Below are 6,881 nucleotides of genomic sequence, written 5' to 3'. Positions count from 1 at the left end.
GGGTAGGTGGGTGGGTGGGTGAGTGGGTCAGTGAGTGGGTGAGTGGGTGAGTGAGTGGGTGAGTGGGTGAGTGGGTGGGTGAGTGGGTGGGTGAGTAGGTGGGTGAGTGAGTGGGTGGGTGAGTGGATGAGTGGGTGGGTGGGTGGGTAGGTGAGTGAGTGGGTGGGTGGGTGGGTGAGTGGGTGAGTGGGTGGGTGAGTGGGTGGGTTGGTGAGTGTGTGAGTGGGTGAGTGAGTGAGTGGCTGGGTGAGTGAGTGGGTGAGTGGATGGGTGGGTGAGTGGGTGAGTAGGTGGGTAAGTGAGTGGATGGGTGAGTGGGTGAGTGGGTGGGTGAATGAGTGGGTAGGTGAGTGAGTGGTGAGTGAGTGGGTGGGTGAGTGGGTGGGTGAGTGGGTGAGTGAGTGAGTGGCTGGGTGAGTGGCTAGGTGAGTAGGTGGGTGAGTGGCTGGGTGAGTGGGTGGGTGAGTGGGTGGGTCGGTGGGTGGGTGAGTGGGTTGGTGAGTGTGTGGGTGGGTTAGTGGGTGAGTGAGTGAGTGGCTGGGTGAGTGGGTGGGTGGGTGGGTGAGTGGGTTGGTGAGTGTGTGGGTGGGTGAGTGGGTGAGTGGGTGGGTGAGTAAGTGGATGGGTGAGTGGGTGAGTGGGTGGGTGAGTGGGTGAATGGGTGAGTGGGTGAGTGAGTGAGTGGCTGGGTGAGTGGCTGGGTGAGTGGGTGGGTGAGTGGGTGGGTGGGTGGGTGAGTGAGTGGGTGGGTGGGTGAGTGGGTTTGTGAGTGTGTGTGTATCTGTGTGTGTGTCTGTGTGGGCAAAGTCCCATCAGTGAGCTCCTCCGGCAGGCAAGACTGCGTTGGCTGGGTCATGTAGCCCGCATGCCCAGCCACCGCATGCCTAAACAGCTTTTGTTCGGCCGGATTGAGGGGGCTAAACGGGCGCGGCACGGGCTAGAGAAGAGATGGAGTGATGTGGTACAGGAGGACGTGGAGCTGAGTGGACTTGCCGATGACTGGTACCAGCGGTGTCAAGATCGGCCTCAGTGGAGGAGGCTCGTGAAGGACGCTACTGGGCAGTTGGAGGCAGTCGCCCTCCAACAACAACGGAGGGCGGAGGAGCGACGCTCACAACAACGAGCGGAGCGCCGGGTGGCAAAAGCACAGCAAGTTGGCACAGTAGGGGGCACAGGTGGTGCATCAGCCAGTCATCTCGGTCATCTCGGTCAGTCGACCCGTGGCACCTGCTGGGTCTGCCCCGTGACCTCCTGCCAGCGGGCGTTCGACACTTCACGTGGTCTCAAGGTGCACATGGCCTGGCACAAGCGTCGTGGTGACGTCACCGCCACTAAGTGGCGAATGGCGGTTGTTGTTGTTGTGTGTGTGTGTGTGTGGGGAGCGGTGGTGCAGTGGTTAGCGCCACGCTGCGCTACGAACCCGGCGACCCGGGTTCGATTCCCGCTCACGGACCAACACCACCAGTGACGATTTTCTGAACCGGTCCTGGGCCTCCCCTAGGTCGACTCAGCCTCAGAAAAGTACCTGGTGCGGTGTGTAGTGAACATCGCCACTGGGGAGACAAAGGCGGCCGGGCGTGGTGCTGGCCACCCACCCCCTCGTGTGCCGTGCCGGCCTTCATAGGCGCTGCTCGCTAACAGCACTTGCCCCTACAGTCTGTTAAGGCTACACGGGGGATCTTTGTCTTTGTGTTCGCTAGCTCTGTATCTGGAACTAATTATCCTACAACCTAAAACAACAATCATGACGTAAAGGCGCACTGTGTGTGTGTGTGTGTGGGGAGCGGTGGTGCAGTGGTTAGCGCACTGTGTGTGTGTGTGTGGGGAGCGGTGGTGCAGTGGTTAGCGCACTGTGTGTGTGTGTGGGGAGCGGTGGTGCAGTGGTTAGCGCACTGTGTGTGTGTGTGGGGAGCGGTGGTGCAGTGGTTAGCGCACTGTGTGTGGTGAGTGGTGGTGCAGTGGTTAGCGCACTGTGTGTGTGTGTGGGGAGCGGTGGTGCAGTGGTTAGCACACTGTGTGTGGTGAGTGGTGGTGCAGTGGTTAGCGCACTGTGTGTGTGTGTGGGGAGCGGTGGTGCAGTGGTTAGCGCACTGTGTGTGTGTGTGTGGGGAGCGGTGGTGCAGTGGTTAGCGCACTGTGTGTGTGTGTGTGGGGAGCGGTGGTGCAGTGGTTAGCGCACTGTGTGTGTGTGTGTGTGGGGAGCGGTGGTGCAGTGGTTAGCGCACTGTGTGTGTGTGTGTGGGGAGCGGTGGTGCAGTGGTTAGCGCACTGTGTGTGTGTGTGTGTGGGGAGCGGTGGTGCAGTGGTTAGCGCACTGTGTGTGTGTGTGTGGGGAGCGGTGGTGCAGTGGTTAGCGCACTGTGTGTGTGTGTGTGTGGGGAGCGGTGGTGCAGTGGTTAGCGCACTGTGTGTGTGTGTGTGTGTGGGGAGCGGTGGTGCAGTGGTTAGCGCACTGTGTGTGTGTGTGTGTGGGGAGCGGTGGTGCAGTGGTTAGCGCACTGTGTGTGTGTGTGGGGAGCGGTGGTGCAGTGGTTAGCGCACTGTGTGTGTGTGTGGGGAGCGGTGGTGCAGTGGTTAGCGCACTGTGTGTGTGTGGGGAGCGGTGGTGCAGTGGTTAGCGCACTGTGTGTGTGAGTGTGGGGAGCGGTGGTGCAGTGGTTAGCGCACTGTGTGTGTGTGTGTGGGGAGCGGTGGTGCAGTGGTTAGCGCACTGTGTGTGTGTGTGTGGGGAGCGGTGGTGCAGTGGTTAGCGCACTGTGTGTGTGTGTGTGGGGAGCGGTGGTGCAGTGGTTAGCGCACTGTGTGTGTGTGTGGGGAGCGGTGGTGCAGTGGTTAGCGCACTGTGTGTGTGTGTGGGGAGCGGTGGTGCAGTGGTTAGCGCACTGTGTGTGTGTGTGTGTGGGGAGCGGTGGTGCAGTGGTTAGCGCACTGTGTGTGTGTGTGGGGAGCGGTGGTGCAGTGGTTAGCGCACTGTGTGTGTGTGTGGGGAGCGGTGGTGCAGTGGTTAGCGCACTGTGTGTGTGTGTGGGGAGCGGTGGTGCAGTGGTTAGCGCACTGTGTGTGTGTGTGTGTGTGGGAGCGGTGGTGCAGTGGTTAGCGCACTGTGTGTGTGTGGGGAGTGGTGGTGCAGTGGTAGGCGCACTGTGTGTGTGTGAGGAGCGGTGGTGCAGTGGTTAGCGCACTGTGTGTGTGGGGAGCGGTGGTGCAGTGGTTAGCGCACTGTGTGTGTGTGTGTGTGGGGAGCGGTGGTGCAGTGGTTAGCGCACTGTGTGTGTGTGTGTGTGTGGGGAGCGGTGGTGCAGTGGTTAGCGCACTGTGTGTGTGTGTGTGTGGGGAGCGGTGGTGCAGTGGTTAGCGCACGGTGTGTGTGTGTGTGTGTGTGGGGAGCGGTGGTGCAGTGGTTAGCGCACTGTGTGTGTGTGGGGAGTGGTGGTGCAGTGGTAGGCGCACTGTGTGTGTGTGAGGAGCGGTGGTGCAGTGGTTAGCGCACTGTGTGTGTGGGGAGCGGTGGTGCAGTGGTTAGCGCACTGTGTGTGTGTGGGGAGTGGTGGTGCAGTGGTAGGCGCACTGTGTGTGTGTGTGGGGAGCGGTGGTGCAGTGGTTAGCGCACTGTGTGTGTGTGTGGGGAGCGGTGGTGCAGTGGTTAGCGCACTGTGTGTGTGTGGGGGGGGGGAGCGGTGGTGCAGTGGTTAGCGCACTGTGTGTGTGTGTGGGGAGTGGTGGTGCAGTGGTTAGCGCACTGTTACTATAAGGCGCACCTGGTGCCATGGTGGTGTAGTGCACATCGCCACTGGGGAGACAAAGGCGGCCGGGCGTGGTGCTGGCCCCCCACCCCCTCTGTGTGTGCCACAGTGCCGGTAGCCTTCATAGGTGCTGATCGCTAACAGCACTTTCCCCTGCAGTCTGTTAGAGGCTACACGGGGGATCTTTGCCTTTTTGACAATCCATCTCATCCCCCCCCCCTACTCACTCGCCTCCTCCTCCAACTCACTCACTCACTCACTCACCCACTCACTCATTCACTCACCCACTCACTCACTCACTCACCCACTCACTCACCCACTCACTCACCCACCTACTCACCCACTCACTCACCCATTCACTCACCCACCCACTCACCCACCTACTCACTCACTCAACCACCCACTCACTCACCTACTCACCCACCCACTCACCCATTCACCCACTCACCCACCCACCCACTCACTCACCCACCTACTCACCCACTCACTAACTCACTCAACCACCCACTCACTCACCCACTCACTCACTCACCCACCCACTCACCCACCCACCCACCCACCCACCCACTCACTCACTCACCCACTCACCCACTCACTCACCCACCTACTCACCCACTCACTCACTCACTCAACCACCCACTCACTCACCCACTCACTCACTCACCCACCCACTCACCCACCCACCCACCCACTCACTCACTCACCCACTCACCCACTCACCCACCCACTCACTCACCCACCTACTCACCCACTCACTCACTCACCCATTCACCCACCCAATCACCCATCCATTCACCCACTCACCCACCCACTCACCCACCCACTCACTCACTCAACCACCCACTCACTCACCTACTCACCCACTCACTCACTCAACCACCCACTCGCTCACTCACCCACCCACTCACCCACCCACCCACTCACTCACTCACTCACCCACCCACCCACCCACTCACTCACCCACCTACTCACCCACTCACTCACTCACCAATTCACTCACCCACCCACCCACTCACCCACCCACCCACTCACTCACCCACCTACTCACCCACTCACTCACTCACCCATTCACCCACCCACCCCACTCACTCCACCCACCCCACCCACCCCACTCACTCACCCGCTCACCCACTCACCCACTCATCCACTCGCCCACCCACCCACTCACCCACCAACCCCCCTACTTCCTCCCCTCCTCCTCATTCAACACCCACCCACCCACACCACTCACTCCACCCACTCACCCACCCACCCATTCACTAACACACCCACCCACTCACCCACCCACACCACTCACTCCACCCACTCACCCACCCACCCATTCACTAACACACCCACTCACTCACCCACCCACTCACCCACCCATTCACTAACACACCCACCCACTCACCCACCCACCCCACTCACTCCACCCACTCCACCCACCCATTCACTCCACCCACTCACCCACCCACCCCACTCACTCCACCCACCCACTCACCCACCCACCTACTCACCCACTCACTCACACACTCACCTACTCACCCACCCCCTCACCCATCCACCCATCCACCCATTCACCCACTCACCGACCCACCCACTCACTCACCCACCTACTCACCCACTCACTCACTCACCCACTCACTCACTCACCCACCCACCCCACTCACTCACCCGCTCACCCACTCACCCACCCACACACCCACTCATCCACCCGCTCACTCACCCACTCACCCACCAACCCCCCTACTTCCTCCCCTCCTCCTCATTCAACACCCACCCACCCACACCACTCACTCCACCCACTCACCCACCCACCCATTCACTAACACACCCACTCACTCACCCACCCACTCACCCACCCATTCACTAACACACCCACACCACTCACTCCACCCACCCCACTCACTCCACTCACTCCACCCACCCATTCACTCCACTAACACACCCACCCACCCACTCACCCACCCACTCACCCACCCACCCCACTCACTTCACTCACCCACCCACCCACAGCACAACTCTGCACACTCCACGCCACCTTCGCAGCCTGCAAGTCGTTCTCCTGCGTCACGACGAGGTCGAGAATCACCAGAGGTGAGAGCGGCAGTCAGATGCGATGCGCTGGGCAGCGACAAACACCAACACAACCCACACAACCACATTCACCCACACACACAACCACACAGCCACACACACACCCACTCACTCACCCACTCACTCACTCACCCACTCACCCACTCACTCACTCACCCACCAACCCACCCACTCACTCACCCACTCACTCACTCACCCACTCACTCACTCACTCACCCACTCACTCACCCACCCACTCACTCACTTACCCACCCACTCCACTCACTCACCCACGCACTCACTCACTCACCCATCCACTCACCCACCCACCCACCAACCCACTCACTCACTCACTCACCCACTCACTCACTCACCCACCCACCCACTCCACTCACTCACCCACCCACCCACCCACTCACCCACCCACCCACCCACCCACTCACTCACCCACTCACTCACTCACTCACCCACCCACCCACTCCACTCACTCACTCACTCACCCACGCACTCACTCACTCACCCACCCACTCACTCACTCACCCACTCACTCACCCACCCACCCACCCACCCACTCCACTCACTCACTCACCCACCCAACCACTCACTCACCCACTCACTCAATCACCCACTCACCCACCCACCCACCCAGCCACCCACCCAGCCACCCAGCCACCCTTTCACTCACCCGCTCACCCATTCACTCACCCGTTCACCCACTCACTCACTCACTCACGCACCCACCCACTCACCAACCCACTCACCAACCCACCCACCAACCCACCCACCCATCAGTTTTTTTCCAACTCATTTGAGGCTAAGTCGACCTAGGGGGAGGCCCAGGATCAGTTCAAATAATCGTCACACTCACAGTGCGCTAACCACTGCACCACCGCTCCCCCGCCACACACACACAGTGCGCTAACCACTGCACCACCGCTCGCCACTTACACACAGTGCGCTAACCACTGCACCACCGCTCCCCCACACACACAGTGCGCTACCCACTGCACCACCGCTCCCCACACAGTGCGCTAACCACTGCACCACCGCTCCCCACACACACAGTGCGCTAACCACTGCACC

General features: G+C 60.7%; 1 protein-coding gene across 1 annotated transcript in view; it reads left to right on the top strand.

The window, feature by feature from the left end:
- Window positions 1-1,271: 1,271 nt before the first annotated feature.
- Window positions 1,272-6,881, top strand: part of LOC144955254 (microfibrillar-associated protein 2-like) — a 54,459-nt gene continuing 48,849 nt past the window's right edge. Inside the window, exons 1-2 of the mRNA XM_078885534.1 lie at window positions 1,272-1,288; window positions 5,739-5,819. The gene's annotated coding sequence lies outside the window, so the exon portion shown is untranslated. The remainder of the gene's footprint in view (window positions 1,289-5,738; window positions 5,820-6,881) is intronic.

This window comes from Lampetra fluviatilis, unplaced genomic scaffold, assembly GCF_964198595.1.
Source record: "Lampetra fluviatilis unplaced genomic scaffold, kcLamFluv1.1 SCAFFOLD_288, whole genome shotgun sequence".
NCBI classification, from domain to species: Eukaryota; Metazoa; Chordata; class Hyperoartia; order Petromyzontiformes; family Petromyzontidae; genus Lampetra; species Lampetra fluviatilis.
Note: the sequence above shows the minus strand (reverse complement) of the source record. Positions and strands in the feature narration are given on the sequence as shown.